This window comes from Apium graveolens, chromosome 11, assembly GCF_009905375.1.
Source record: "Apium graveolens cultivar Ventura chromosome 11, ASM990537v1, whole genome shotgun sequence".
Lineage (NCBI taxonomy): Eukaryota > Viridiplantae > Streptophyta > Magnoliopsida > Apiales > Apiaceae > Apium > Apium graveolens.
In genome coordinates, this window is record NC_133657.1 from 197,202,290 (window position 1) to 197,219,217 (window position 16,928).

Consider the following 16,928-nt stretch of genomic DNA (forward strand, 5'->3'; position numbering starts at 1 on the left):
GAACAAACATACTTCCTAAACAACTCAAAAGAAGCATTTAGAATACTAACTTCAGAAGTTAGTGATCCAAGAGTTTTGACAGAAGCAAAATGCTGATTTAAATTAGCCAAAGCAGCAGAATTTTCATTTAATTTGATTAACAGAGAATTAAGAAGAGTATTGGTAGGCTGATCAAAGGGGTCTGAGGCATAATTAGGAGACTTAGGAATACCACCAACATTCCTAGAAGCATCATCAAAAACTAACTCATTGGACTCAGAAACAACTAAACCATTTAAGGTTAATACTGACAAGTCAAAGATTACGGAAATCTTATCAGACACAGAAGCAGGGGTCAAGGCACAAAAATATTCAAATACTCGAGACAAAAGACCAGGGTATGGCAAGTGCATAGAACCATGCTTGGCACAGTGAGCCATATTGGATATAATCAAAGAAGCAACATTGCACTGAATCTTTTTAACAAAAACAGACATAAGAATACAATCTTGAAAAGTGACTCTATCACGACCAGATTTACGAGGCATAACATTCGTATGAAATAAACGAAACAAAACAAGAGAAACTGGGGTTAAATCATTTACCGAAGGTTTGACTGACACCGAAACAAAATTGTCACCAAGAATGACCTTGAGCTGTTCCTCGTACTGGAGACCAGGAACGTCTTGAAACGCTTGATGAGTTGTCGACGGACAAACTCCCTTGTCAGAAACACCAGTAAGCCGTGCCAGAAGATCGGCCTTAAAACAAACAGGATTCCCTTGGACTTCTGAAAACACAATATTTCCATCCAAAATACGAAGCTTGGCATAGAATTCTTTCACTAACTCGGGATAAATAATCTCCGGGGGCGACAACAATGACGAACAACCTACTGAATCAAACAAGTCCGCAATACCGATTTTCTTCAGAAGATCCAGATCACACAGGCGTTCCTTCAGAATCAACTTTGACATCACTTTCGTCGAAGTAGTCTCCTTTGCATGTCGCTCAAAAGAACTATCAGACATTCCGCTTGATACTTCCGGTTCAAAATTACCGACCCATTGACGCTTGGAACCTGAAGCCGCATCAGTTGGGGTACGTTGAGCGGTAGATCGAGAACGAGTGAAAGGGGTAGATTTGCGTGCCATGGATAGAGGCGAGAAAATAGAAAAGAAATGGAGAAAGGTTTTCGATTGTGTTTGAGAGAGAGAAGATGAATAGGAAACTGAAAGGGTTAAGAAGATTAGGTTAAATAAAAAATGAGAATTGAAGAGATAGAGATTGAAAAGAAGTCGAAGAGATGCAAGACAGAAGTTATGTACTGAAAGAGTAATACATGCACGAGTTTCAAGGATATGAAAAGTCTAATCAAAAGATTTACAAAATCTAATGTTATATACACGCATAATCACACGGACAAATAAAATAAAATAAAAAAAAACACAAATTCATAAACAGGAACCTAATAACTCAAATAATAAATACACAACATATATTTAAGTATTATGACATAATTCATATTTAAACACATAAATTACATAAAATCACGTAGTAAATTACAGAGAACACATACCTAATTCACGACGCATTTTACAAAATCTATCTTCAGCTAAAGGCTTAGTGAAGATATCTGCACGCTGTTTCTCAGTAGAAATATAAATAAGCTCAATATTACCTTTAGAAACATTATCCCGTAGAAAATGATGACGAACATCAATATGCTTAGTACGAGAATGCATGACAGGATTTTTAGAGATATTAATTGCAGAGGTATTATCACAATATATAGGAATATTTGAGTAAGAAATACCAAAATCCTGCAATGTTTGTTGCATCCACAAAATTTGAGCACAGCAACTTCCAGCTGCAATGTACTCTCCTTCAGCTGTAGAGAGAGCTACTGAAGTTTGCTTTTTACTATGCCATGCAACTAAACAATCTCCTAAAAATTCACAAGCACCACTTGTGCTTTTTCTATCAACCTGTGACCCTGCATAGTCAGCATCTGAAAAACCGATTAAGTCAAAGGAAGAGGAGCTTGGATAAAATAATCCCAAGTCACTCGTACCTTTCAAATATTTAAAAATACGTTTAACGGCATTCAAATGAGATTCTTTAGGTTGAGATTGAAAACGAGCACACAAGCATACACTATACATAATGTCAGGTCGTGAGGCAGTTAAATATAACAATGAACCAATCATACCTCGAAATTTAGTGACATCTACAGGTGTACCTTGTTCATCCTTAGTAAGCTTAACTGAAGTACTCATCGGAGTTGATTTAGGTGTGACATGATCAAGTGCAAATCTTTTGAGTAAATCCTTTATGTACTTGCCTTGGTGAATAAATATTCCTGCATTAGACTGATTAATTTGCAAACCTAGAAAGTACTGCAATTCACCCATCAAACTCATATCGAATTCCTTATGCATGCAATCAGAAAACCATCTACACAAAGATTCGTTAGAAGATCCAAATACTATATCATCAACATAAACTTGAACTAAAAGAAAGTTATCACGTTTATGAAAAATAAAGAGAGTTGGATCGAGTGTACCGCGAATGAAACCATTGTTCACAAGAAATTGACTGAGACGCTCGTACCAACAACGAGGGGACTGTCTCAATCCATAGACAGATTTTTTGAGCTTGTAAACATAGTTAGGGTACTTCTCGTGAATAAAACCTGGAGGCTGCTTCACGTAGACTTCTTCCTTGAGATAGCCATTTAGAAATGCGCTTTTGACGTCCATCTGATAGAGCTTGAACTTCTTGTGAGCTGCAAAGGCCATTAAGATTCGAATAGCTTCTAAACGAGCTACTGGAGCATATGTCTCGTCGTAATCGATTCCTTCCTGCTGGTTGTATCCCTGAGCAACCAACCGAGCTTTATTTCGAATGATATTTCCATCTTCATCTTTCTTATTCTTGAAAACCCAACGAGTACCAATGATCTTGGCATCCTGAGGAGGTGGGACGAGTTCCCAAACATCACAACGCTCGAACTGGTTCAATTCCTCCTGCATTGCAACATACCAGTGTTCGTCTGCAACTGCTTCTTGAGCATTCTTTGGTTCGAATTCAGCAACAAAAGCACAGAATGCACATAGATTATAAAGTCTGCTTCGAGTAGAAATCCCTTGATCTAAATCAGTAAGAAGATTATCTGGTGGATGATTCTTCACAGTCCTAGAAGACTTAGGAAGTTGAATATTACTCATTTCTTCCTCATTAGAATTGTCTGCCTGGAAATGAATAGGAGTTGTCTCATTCAAAAGAGACTGCCTCATTTCCGCTTGTGAAGATTTATCCAGAGGAGTAACAGAATTCAAATTTGAAACACTATCGGGAGTCTTTGGAGAGCTAGAAGATTCAACTGAAGCTTGAGTAGATCCGCTTCAGCCCAAAATTTTCTTGGAAGCTTACTCTCATGCAGTAGATTTCTGGCAGTTTCCTGTAGCGTCCTGTTCTTGCGTTCTACTACTCCGTTCTGCTGAGGAGTTCGAGGAGCTGAGAATTCATGAGTGATTCCTCTTGATTTACAGAAGGTTATGAAATCCTTCTCGAATTCACCTCCATGATCACTACGAATAGTCTTGAGCTTAAATGAATACTTAGTCTCAAGGTTAGTAATAAGATCCTTAAACTCAACAAAAGCTTCATCCTTAGTTCGTAAAAATAATACCCAAGTGAAACGGGAATAATCATCAACTATAACAAAAGCATAATTCTTACCTCCTAAGCTTACATACCTTTCTGGACCAAAAAGATCTAGATGAAGGAGCTGCAAAGGAACAGAAGTTGATACTTTATTCTTAGCAGTAAAGGAAGTTTTCACCTGTTTTCCAAGTTGGCAAGCTGAACAAGGTTCTATTTTCTTGTACTTCAGCTTTGGTAGACCTCGAACCAGATCATGAGAAGATATCTTCCGAAGAAGATCCATGTGAACATGGCCAAGACGTCTATGCCACAGATCTTGTTGTTCTTGAAAGGTAGCTAGACAAATTTCTTCTTGCTGTTCATCAAAATCTAATACAAAAATATTTCCTTTTCTTTTGGCAACTAAAGCAAATTCGTTAGTATGAGTACCAATATAGCATACATCTTTATCGAACTTAACCTTATGACCAGCATCAGTAAGTTGACTTACACTAATAAGATTATATTTCAAACCATCAACTAAACGAACATTAGAAATGGCAAACCTATCATTACCAATGGTGCCTTTTCCAATAATTCTGACGGTGTTTGAATCTCCAAGAGTAACTAAGCCACCTTCCTTGGCAACTAGAGATAGAAACTTGGATTTATCACCTGTCATGTGACGTGAACAACCACTGTCGATGATCCATTTATTTCGCGGAACATGGACCTTCAAACAAACCTGCAAAAATTGCTTTATGTCTTAGGTACCCACTTAACCTTGGGTCCTGGTTGGTTAGTATCACGAATCTTATATAAATGTCTATCTGATTTCTTAATCCACATCTGAACGATATTAACAGAAGTATTAGCAGATTTATATCCAACAGACGATTTATAAGATGAGTTAGAGAAGTGGTCCTTGATACCACATAATCTAGATTCAGCTGTAGGGTGGCCAGCTTTGCCACAATCTCGACATTTCTCATAAGGCATCTTATATTTCATAGGAGCTCGCTTATAACCGCCTTGAAATGCACGTTTCTTGATTGACTCACATCCTAAACCTCCTTTATCGAGAGAAGATTTTTGTTCACCAAGAAGAGCATTCAAAGTTCCTTCTCCATGAAAACATTTAGCTAAATCCTTTTCAAGCTGTTCGACTTTCTGCTTTAATTCAGGAACAAGGGGATCAGGAGCACTGTCTTCTTTAACGGTTTCTGAATCAACAGATATTGACTCTTTCTTCAAGGCTTCAAGGCATACATCCTTCATCTCAATCTCATTTTTGAGATATTGATTTTCTTCAGTAAGTTTTGAAACCCTTTCAAGTAATGATTTGTTCTCGGCAACTAGGGCTTCTTCCTTCATGGAGTCATCCATTTCACTAAGAACTTCACTTAAAGCTTGCTTTAAATAAGCATTCTTTTCTTTCAACTTCTTGACCTGGACCTGCAAATTTAAAATAGACGAAGATATATTTGAATTATACTTAATATTCTGTACCTCATCATTATCACTGGAGTCGTCCTCTAGTCCAGCAAAGCAAAGTTGAGCAACTTCATCGTCTGAATCGATCTCCACGTCAGATTCATCATCACTCCAAGTAATTAATGCCTTCTTTTTGTTCTTCAGCTTGTAGCAGTCCTTTTTGAAGTGCCCTTTCTTCCCACACTCAAAACAAGTATCTTTGCTTTGATTCACTTTAACCTCCTTGCTCGAATTAGATTTGAAGTCCTTCTTCATAAACTGCGATTTCACAGGTCGTTTGGAGGCATTCCGTTTGGCAAGAAATTTATGAAACTTCTTTGTTAGAAGAGCAATATCTTCATCAGAATCGTCAGGAGACTCATCTGCATTAAGTGCAAGAGTTTTCTTACGAGGAGCTTCATCTTCTTCATCATATCTACGTAGCTGATTTTCGAATTCCTCCAATTCACTGAACAGTGTTAGAGTATCCATAGTCGAAAGCAGTGTTGAATCCTGCAGAATGGTAACCTTTGGAGCAAACTTCTTTGGCATTGCTCTGAGGATTTTCCTATTTATCTCAGATTGAGGAATGATCCGTTCCAGAAGTGAGATGGAGTTCATCAATGTCAGAAACCTCCCTTGAGCATCTCGCACGCTTTCATCTCTTTCCAAACTGAAACCTTCATAGTCACTCATTAGCATACTTAATTTTACTTCACGTACCTTAGACGTGCCTTCGTGGCTGACTTTGATCGTATCCCAAATCTGTTTGGCAGTAGTACATGCTGAGACTTTTCTTAATTCTGTAGCTACCATGCCATCGAGAAGTGAATTCATAGCTTTAGCATTGGAATTCATTGCGTTCACTTCTTCGGGAGAGAGATCCTTGAGAGATTTTGGCTTCCCTTCTTTCATAGGAATTGTGAAACCATTTTCTACAGCATCCCATTCAAATGCATCACGCTGGAGAAAGATTTTCATCCGAAACTTCCAGTCATTGTAGTTTTCAGCACCATGAAGCAGTGGTGGATAATTGTTTGAATACCTATCTGGTTGAGCCATGGATCGCTAGCAAAATAAACACTAAAAAGAGAATTAAATGCACCTGCTCTGATACCAAATGAAATTCGATGGCTCGATAGATAAAATAATATTCTAACTGTCAAAGCAAATGGGACAGTCTCTTATGCAAATGGGACAGTCCCTTTACAAATGAGACAGGGTATGAGACAGTCTCAATTACACTGCAGAAAATAAATAACAGAAATAAAATGCAGAATGCTGAAAACTGAAAAGTAAAAACACCAGAAGTTTTCACTTGGTTCGGCCCCTACACCTAGTCTATGGCCTACATCCAAGTCCCCATGCCAACTAGCATAGAGAATGTATTATATCAACTTTAATAAAAGAACTTACAATCTTTTCCTTGATTACAAATATAGCACCTGAAAGAAACCCTTTCCCAAGCTATCTTGCTACCTAGCCCACTGCTATTCCTTAGCCTTCTAGCTACCTTGCTATACTTTGAAATCAAGCTTGCCACAACCCGGCACAAAGTTGATATGAATACACAAGTATAAGAATAAACAAATTGATTACAACTCAAACTAGGTTTCTTGTTTTTCTGGATATGAATATCTCGGGTATGAAACAAGAAAATGATTTCAGATGATGAAAGATTCTCGTGAAAGTGTTAGCTACAAATCTGAAATGAAGAGTTGTATTTATAAGCAAAGTTCTAACAGATTTATTTTCAAACACAAGATAAGGTTGGAAGATAAGTTTGTTTGAAAATATTTGAATGAAACTTTTAAACTGATCTGTTAGTACGTTTGAAAAAGAGATAAATCAAGTAAAGAGATAAGGCTTGAGAGATTTAAACTTGATTTATAAGATAAGGTGATGAGTTTGTTTGAGATAAGGTTTATCCAGATAAACAAGATTAACACAAAACCCTAACAAACTTAATCCTGAGAAATAGCCTCTGCTGGAAAATCTGAATCACTGCAATCTCTGGACTCTAAACTGCTGTTATGTTGCAATCTGAATATCATCATAAACTCGTAGATTAACAGTTATTATAAAAATTAGTCAGAGGGATCGCGGACAATGTTAGGAGTCCGGACAAATTATTTTTTTCCCTCCGGTCACGGACCGCGGACATTGTTGGAGGTTAGGACTTTAAATCATCCGTTGATGTTAATGTAGGGGCAATCTATTTTAAGTCTCAACAGCTGACAATATCCGCGATCCGTGAACAGGGACAAAAAAATTATTTCTCCAGACCCCAGACAAGTTCAAGGACCAAAAAAGTAATTTTTCCGGACCCCAGACAATGTTTGTGGTCCCTGTGACTAATTTTTTTTAATAACAGTCGTTGAATTAACCATCTTACAATTATAAAACTCTTTGTTGTATAAGGGTTCCCCGACAACGGTTTGCCAGGACCCTCATTGTAATATTGATCATAAAGTAGTATGTTGCCCGACAAAAAAAAGGTGGTAAGTTATCTTAATAATATTAAAAAACTAGTATCTAAATAAATTTTACACATTTGTTAATAATTATGAGTAAGTTCTTCTTTATTCAACTATAGAGACCAACAATGTACCTTATATACATCGTTAGGTGGCAATGGGGAGACTGACGAGTTGTTCTGGAACGAAGATCTGAATGATAAGTATATTGTTAGAAGTACTTATAGATTGTTTCAAGCTAAGTTTAGCTGGTGGAAGCAGTGACTTATGGAGGAAATTCTGGAGAATAAAAGCTCCTCCTAAAATGATAAATATGGTGTGGCGAGCAATAAATCGGTGTCTACCAACAAAGGTTAATCTGGTATTTAAACGAGTTCCAGTGAGTGAGATTTGTCCAATATGTAATGGTGGTGCTGAAATAATTATTCATGTTCTAGTCATTTTCCCATTTGTCAGTCAATGTTGGAGATGTAGAGGTGGTTTTAATCAAAGTGCAGATGATTATACTTTTGATGAATGGTTAGAACATACAGGAAAAGATGTTCATGGAGAAATAGCAACTGTGTGTCGGACTATTTGGTAGGCAAGGAATGGATTGGTGTGGGATAATTAAAAAGTTCAATAAATCATGTAGTGTTTTCGACAAAGCAGTATCTTGTAGAGTGGAAAAGGCCCAAAGTAGTTCGACAAAGGCTCTGTATCGAGATGTAATTCAAGAATACGGAGCAAGTTCTTGGGTTGGGCCAAAAATGAATAGTCTGTTGGGATAATTTAAATTTGGTTTTATGTTTTATTTTATGTTTTAGTTTTAATAATTCAACTGTAACCATATGTTTATGCAGTTGCGTTAAATCGACTTAGTCGTAGGTGAAAGTTTAGCTTTGCTGGGTTTATGGAAGTAGTGGAGTAGAAATAGGATTCTTGGTTGCTGGTTTACAGGCGTCCACCTCTTAAACATTTATATTGCATGTATTCTCAGGTTTTCATGTTCCAGACTCTTACTGTGTAAAGTGTGTGTGAGTTATAAGTATATCAGCTTTATATATATCATCTGTCAATCCTTTTATTTGGTATCAAAGCAATATAATATACTCATACTAATAACAGGACTGCGACATGGATGCTGGAAAAAACAATGGAGGATCTTATGGGCTGAAATATCCAATGCTGGCCAAAACAAATTACACAGCGTGGGCATTGAAGATGAATGTGTTTATGCAAGCTCAGGGAGTATGGACCGCCGTAGAACCAAGTGATGGAAAAATGGTTGAGGAGAAGATCGATAAGGTTGCTTTGGCTATGATCTATCAAGGCATACCTGAGGAGATGTTACTGTCGATTTCTGAGAAGCAAACGGCAAAGGAGGGTTGGGAAGCCATTAAAGTCATGTGACAGGGAGCTGATCGCGCGAAGAAGGCCAGAATTCAGACACTTAAGGCGGAGTTTGAAATGCTACATATGAACGAAGGCGAGCAGCTCGAAGATTTTTATATGAAGTTAAATGGGTTAGTGTCAACGATCCGAGCTCTGGTGGAAGAAATGAATGAGTCCTATGTTGTCAAGAAGCTGTTGCGGCCTGGAGAACATATCTGTAGAGTAAGCCATTGTTTCACTTCAAGCTCATGAAGAAAGGCTCAAGGGACAGAATGAAATCGCTGGAAGCAAGTTGTTGCTAACAGAAGAGGAGTGGTCCAAACGTGAGCGAAACGAAGGCAAGTTGTTGCTTACCCGGGAAGACTGGTTTAAAATATTGAACAGAAAAACTGCAGATGGGCAAACGAGTTTCAAAGGTGGTCGAGGTGGTCGTGCTTTTCAGGGTGGACGAGACAAGAGCACTGTGAGATGCTTCAACTGTAATATTTTGGGTCATTATGCCGCATAATGCAAGTGATGAGCGCGCACTTTATCTTAATATTATCCATATTTTTTGGTTATTTCGCATTGATTTGAATTTTTATTTAATAAATATTAATATTTTATTGTAGGTATCAAGGATATATAATAAAGGAAGGTTTGGAGTTTACAAAATCAGATTTGGAGTTTAATTTGATTAAAAATCGGATTTTATGGCCAGATGCGCAGTCCACACTGTTTGGGCCATATCTAGAGTTTTAGAAGTCCGATTCTGACGATTCAACGGCCCATGGAAAGCTTATGAGAAGAGATTCAATTCATAATTGGTCTTGAATTTATAATCCAGCCGAATCAGCCCAGAATTAGAGCCCAAAAGTCAACTACGAATTTTCACTTTCTTAGAATTCAATTCTAATTGGGAAATCTCCTTATATTTGCTTTAATTCATTAAAAAGACTTTTATTATATATTATTAGATTATACCGGACCTAATACACAGAGTGAGGAGTCAAGAGACAAGTAGTCGCACGAAGGAGGAGGAGAAAAAACCATCAACAGAGAAGAATTCAGCCACTGAAGACATTCAACTGGCTTTGTTTTCTCTTATCTTTTATTTATCTCTTCTTATGAACATGTGTTGGTTATCTTGGGATTGTTTTGATACTTTGATTATGAACTGAATTTATATGAGTTAGGATTTTTATGGAACCCTAGTATGTGATTGTTGGTGTTTTGATAAGAAGTATTGTATGCAGTTTGCGGTTTATTCGTTCAAGTGTTTTTCACGATACATACTTGCTATTGTCTGATCAACTCTAGTAGGTTAACGAGTTAATTATAATACTTAGAGGGTTATAGTTAATTGACACAATACTTGAATGGTGCATGCTTATATCTTTTGATTATAACATTGTTACGGTATAGACATATATTGTGTCTATGCATAGCTTTGTGAATTGGTGCTTAAATAAATTCTGAAGAGTAAATTGACATAGACATATGTTAGTTTATTTTATAGGAATTATACCGTAGTGATTTCGAGAGGAACCTACGACCATTGAAGTCTAGCTATGAGCTGTGATCTTGCTATAGTATTACACTGCTTTATTACCGACATGAACATATTAGGGGGAAGTAATTATCTTGACTCGGCTTCTTGTATTTGAACATCCAACTCTCTTTGCTAGCATATTATTAATTAGTTAATCTAGTTATTAAATAGTTTAATTAGATAAATCAAAAACTTCATTCTTGTGTTCTATAACCCAATTATTGGATATTAATTGTGATTTATACAAACATACAGTCCTTGAGGAACGATATCTGGCATTTACTACTATATAACTTGTTTGCGATTGTGTACACTTGCACGTCAGTATTTTATGCAATAAGTTTTTGGATGCAAATCTTGCTACAAGTCACTAGAATAGATTCTTTTGAGGAGCGGAGGAGGTTGAAAATTATCATCAAGGATGTGGTCCCGAACAAGATAATTAAGTGGCCATTACGAGATGCGGTGTGGAATTTTACACCACGGTGTGAAATTGTCAAGTAAAGATTGGTTTTACATCTAGCCAAAGACGTTAAAGAAAAGCGCTTCTTGGGAGGCAACCCATGATTTTGGAAAAAAATCTTAGTTGAAGCTTATTAGGAAAATCAGAAATTTTTCTGGAAATCAGAACATAGAAGAGGAGCTGATACTGAGTCTCACGCACGTGACTTTATGTTTTTTGGATCAACACTTCGTGCTTATGCACTAGGGGAGTGTTCTAACTTTTATTTGTATTTTTTATATATTCTTTTTGTATTTTTTTAGGATGATATTAGTTATATATTATATATTTTTATTCATTGAGGACAATGAACCACTTTAGTGTGGGGAGGGGTTTTCGACATTAAATTAAATAAATAATTTAAAAAAATAGAAAATTTAAAAATTGATTGTCGTGTCAATATAGCGTGTTAATAAGGATAAGTACACACCATGCACACTTATTTTTCGTGTGTCATATGTATGTTTTCTTGGCGTAAAATACCTTTTGCATGATGATATCTTGTACGTACTTGCAAAAATTTCAAAACTTGAATGTACGTCATTGTCAATTTTGACGAGTATAGCATGCTATTATCCTGTGAGATCTTGGGCTTAATTTATGATTGATGCATACTTTTATCAATCTATTTTTTTTGTGAGTTATTCGTCATTGTGCATGTTGCTCTAGAACTTGCTTTAAAACTAGGTGGTGTGCATACTGATATTGTGTATGTGTAAAAATGATAAATGCACTAGGATTAACCGTATTGTCCCAAACAGTACCCTAAAAAATAATCCTTAGTGAGCCCCCTTGAGCCTATATCCTTTTTTTCGTATATCACCAATTAAATCTTGAGCTTAATTATTTATTCTTGTCTTGATTGACTAGTAGAGCATGGTGAGTTATGTTTGGGATGTGTAAAATTATAAGTGTGGGTATTTTTTTGTTCAAGTAGGATATTTGGTGGGAATTAATTACTTGATCTTCTAAAAAAAGAAAAAAAAATGAATGCATTGCAACAAAGTATCAAGTACTCCTTTGAGATCAATGGGTGACAAGTGTAATGTCATATGAAAGGAACGATCCATGTACATGTGCTGGTATTAAGTACAATGTCTTGGTGACTTCTCACTGCCCTTGGTTACCGGAGAATGACTTGACTTTGAAAAAATACAGAAGAAAAAAAATTGAGCAAGAAGAAGATCAAGTAAAGTTGGTGTTCACTGGTTTGTATAATGTGAAAGTGGGAAGGTACGTGATCTACTTTTCATGTTGGGTGTTATAATTAAAAGTGAATACTTTGCTATGCTAGTTATCAAGTTTAGCCACTTGTTAGCTTATGTCTTTGATATCCTACCCTTCACCTAAGCCTCGTTACAACCCTTGACAAAGACCTTTTGATTTATACATGCGCAAAGTCTAGAGATTTTGGTCGACAAGCAAGCTTATGGTAGCACATGTGCATTTGATTGAAATTGAGTGATACAGTTACACCTAAACACTTGTGTGATTTGAGTGTTTGTGAGGTTATTTTTCTATCCAAAGCATGTTATTTTCTTGTTGATTGAGACTTTGATGTTATTCATGATTATTTTAGTCTTGTGAGACTATGTGTGCGTGCTTGAATAGTTGTGTTGGTATGTAAAGTTGAGGAACTGTATTATATGACATCTATGAGCTATTACATCTCTATGTTTGCATGTGTGGAGTGTTATGATATATTTCATGTTTGAGACTTGGCAGTTAGAAAAAATATGGGAATTTTGTGGGTACATTCACTATAGGCCCTCATGAGACCTTACTCGTCCACTAGGGCTACCTTGGGGTTTAAAGGGCTTCTTGCATATGCCAAATGCAACCGTGATCACCTACGGAAGTGGTACTAGTAGTTTAGGACTTAGACTTTTTATTTATTCTTTGCCCGAGGAAGTGCAAGATGCTAAGTGTGGGGATGTGATGAGCGTGCACTTTATCATAATATTATCCCTATATTTTGGCCATTTTGCATTGATTTGGATTTTTATTTAATAAATTTAAGTGTTTTATTGTAGGTATCAAGGAGATATAATAAAGGAAGGTTTGGAGTTTACAAAATCAGATTTGGAGTTTAATTTGATTAAAAATCGGATTTTATGGGCCAGATGCGCAGTCCACACTGTTTGGGCCATATCTGGAGTTTTAGAAGTTCGATTCTGACGATTCAATAGCCCATGGAAAGCTTATGAGAAGAGCTTCAATTCAGAATTAATCTTGAATTTATAATCCAGCCGAATCAGCCCAAAATCAGATCCCAAAAGTCAACTATGAATTTTTACTTTCTCAGAATTCAATTCTAATTGGGAAATCTCCTTATATTTGCTTTAATTCATTAAAAAGACTTTTATTATATATTATTAGATTAGACCGGACCTAATACACAGAGAGAGGAGTCAAGAGACAAGCAGCCGCACAAGGTAGGAGGAGAAGAAGCCATAAATAGAGAAGAATTCAATTGGCTTTGTTTTCTCTTATCTTTTATTTATCTCTTCTTATGAACATGTGTTGGTTATCTTGGGATTATTTTGATACTTTGATTATGAACTAAATTTATATGAGTTAGGATTTTTATGGAACCCTAGTATGTGATTGTTGGTGTTTTGATAAGAAGTACTGTATGCAGTTTGCGGTTTATTCGTTCAAGTGATTTTCATGATACATACTTGCTATTGTCTGATCAAAGACGTGTATTATATCCCAACTCTCTGTAGCAACATTATTAGTCTTGGGCAGATATCTGAAGAAGGACGCAAGGTAGTGTTGCAAGGTGAATTTTTGTGGGTTTACGAGAGTGATGGAAAGCTGCTTATGAAGGTGAAGAGATCAACAAACCGGTTGTATAAGATTTTACTCGAGGAATCTTACCAAACGTGCATGCTTATGAAAACATAGGAAAATTCATGGTTGTGGCATTCACGTCCGGGGCATGTAAATTTTAAAGCAATGGAACTTATGAAAAAGAATGATATGGTGGTGGGTCTACCAAAGTTGATGCAGCCTAAAGAAGTGTGCAGGGGATGTCTTATGGCCAAACAAGTGAGAGCTCATTTTCCTTCTCAGTCTAATTACATGTCAAAGAAAGTACTGGAGCTTGTACATGGTGACATATGTGGACCAATCATACCTCCAACACCGTCCGAAAAAAGGTATTTCTTACTCCTAGTTGATGACTAGAGTCGTGTGATGTGGGTTTATTTTTTAACAACAAAGGGCGAGGTATTTGAGGTATTTAAAAAATTCAAAATGCTTGTTGAAAATGGAACTGAGAAATGGATCAAGGTTTTACGTATAGACAGAGGGATAGAATTTTGTTCTTCACAGTTTACTAATTATTGTGAAGAGGGAGGGATTCTTAGACATTATACTACCCCCTATTCACCACAACAAAATGTTGTGATGGAACGGAGGAATATGACATTGTAATGCCTATCAATACTTCATCATTTTCTCTTTTTATATATACTGCATGCTCATATGGGCATTTCGTAAAGCCCAAACTCTCCAAACATTTATTTAATTTAGCGTACCAAGCCCGCGGAGCTTTTCGAAGCCCGTATAATGCTTTTGCCAGCTTATAAACCATATTCTCCTTCCCAGACTTTACAAAACCTTCTGGCTGCAGTACATACACATCCTCTTGCAAGTCTCCATTTAAAAAGGCCGATTTAACATCAAGATGGTGAATTTTCCAACTATTCTTGGCTTTCAAGCGTGTAACGGGCGCAAACATTTCCTCAAAATCTACCCCCTATTTTTGGACGTAACCTTTCGCGACAAGTCGTGCTTTGTATTTAACAATTTTACCTTCCGTATTTTTCTTTAGTTTGTACACCCATTTCAACCCTATAGGTTTCTGACCTGTTGGCAACTCAACCAGTTTCCACATGCAATTTCTCTCGATAGCTTCAATTTCGGTTGTCATGGCAACCTACCACACTTTTTCTTGTACAACCTGATGGTACGTGACTGGCTCCTCCACAGCCAGCAACAACAACTCTTCTTCATCAATTTCAATTTCCTCTGTATTTGCATACCTCTGTATTTGCATAAATATCATACAGATTTCTGAAATGTTTTGGGGTGGTACTCTTGTCCGACTCCTCTGTATCTGTTGCACTATGTTGAGACAGCACATGTGACTGCTCAAAAGGCGATGTTGGAGACTGTTCTGGGGTTGCAGGCTCCTCTGCATCAGTTTCATATATACTATGTGTGTTATCTCCTTCAACCAGGAATTCAATATGGGTCTGTTCTGCAACATTTCCCGCATCTACCCCTTTAACGTGCTAAACTCACTCCTTTGCTTCTACAAAAACCACATCTCTACTGATGTGAATCCTTTTCTCCTCTGGGTCATATAAACGCTGAGCTTTGGTGCCTGGTTCCCTACCAAAATATACTACATGCTTGCTGCGATCATCCAATTTTTTATGTGTACATTGGGTACCTTCATATACGCACAACACCCGAAAATCTTAATATGACCCACATCCGATTTTGTTCCAGTCTAGACTTCATATGGTATAGCATTTGACAGTGCTCGAGTGGGCAATCTATTTAAAACATACACAGAATGACACACCGCTTCCCCTCAAAATTCTGACGGAACTTGTTTTTCTTCGAGTGGGCAGTCGATGATGTATTATTTTCTGAGTCTTCGAAATTATGGTGTTGGTTTGCTAGCATGGGATGGTGAAGGTCAGGTCGTTCAAGTTAGATCAGAAGTATTCGAGGGAGAGGTTAGACCGGAGTTTGTAGAAGTTGTAGAAGTAAAAGAAGTTTTAAGTTGGTTCAAATCTTGTGGCTGGAGAGAGGTGGTGCTGAAATCGGATTGTTTGGCAGTGGTACAAGCTATGGGTAGTAAGATTAATTTATGGTCTCCTTTTGGTAGTATAATTATGGAGTATCTTAGAATGCTAGTGGAGTTAAATATTAAATTATTTTTTATTACACGATATGCTAATATGGCCGCTCACTGTTTAGCCAGGAAATCATTGTTATTTCCGGGTCATATTTTCGATAGAAAGTTTGTTCCTGTCAATTTGCAGTCTTGTTTGATAGCTATTTTCCAGAGTAATATAATTTTTTCATCAAAAAATATGAGTAAAGTCTTCATTGTAATATAATTTTAACAATATTTGATAACCATACACAAATTCTTGGTAACATAAATGAGGTTATTTTCTTTATAATTCTTACAACATTTTGTTATGCCCAAAAATTGGTATAAACAATATTCATATTGAGATTGGTAAAATAGTCAAAATTGAGGAAGAAACTCCTAAAAATGAGGAACATATAAGATTTTTTTTCTATAAAAGGAAAGAGCACGCCCTATGTGTAAGCAGGACGCGCCTTATGGTGAAAATGGCTGATGGAAAGTTGTAGAAGTTATGCATGTATGGGGAGGCGCGCCCTCATGAAGGAGATGAGGCACGCCATGTTATTGAGAAAAAGATGAGGGATTCCCTGATTGGGTCCTTCCTTGAGGCAATCCTTAGGGCACGCCTTGAGTTAATAAAATGTTTTAGGAAGACTTCAACATGAAAACTTGGACAGACTCTTTGGAAGATCCAAGGAAGATGGAGAATTATTATTACTAACCCATTTGATGCAGGTACTCTATTGAAGAACTCTTTCTTGTAGCACATCTACAGGAAATACGGTGTACGTGGTCAGAGAACTCTGGGGGTATGCCTGATGAATGAAGACCTCCTCCTGTAGTCAATGGGTGTCCTCATTGGGGATGCGGGGTAAAATCTGGTGTGTGCTTTGGGAGCTCTGTCTCTGTAGTCAACGGGTGTCCTCGTTGGGAGACTTTGGAGTATCCTGCACTTTGCACCCAAAAGCTTGGGATCACTTGTCCTATAATCTGGTAGGGGCTCCTTATCGGGGACAAGGATGCGTCCAACATTTGGGGTGAACC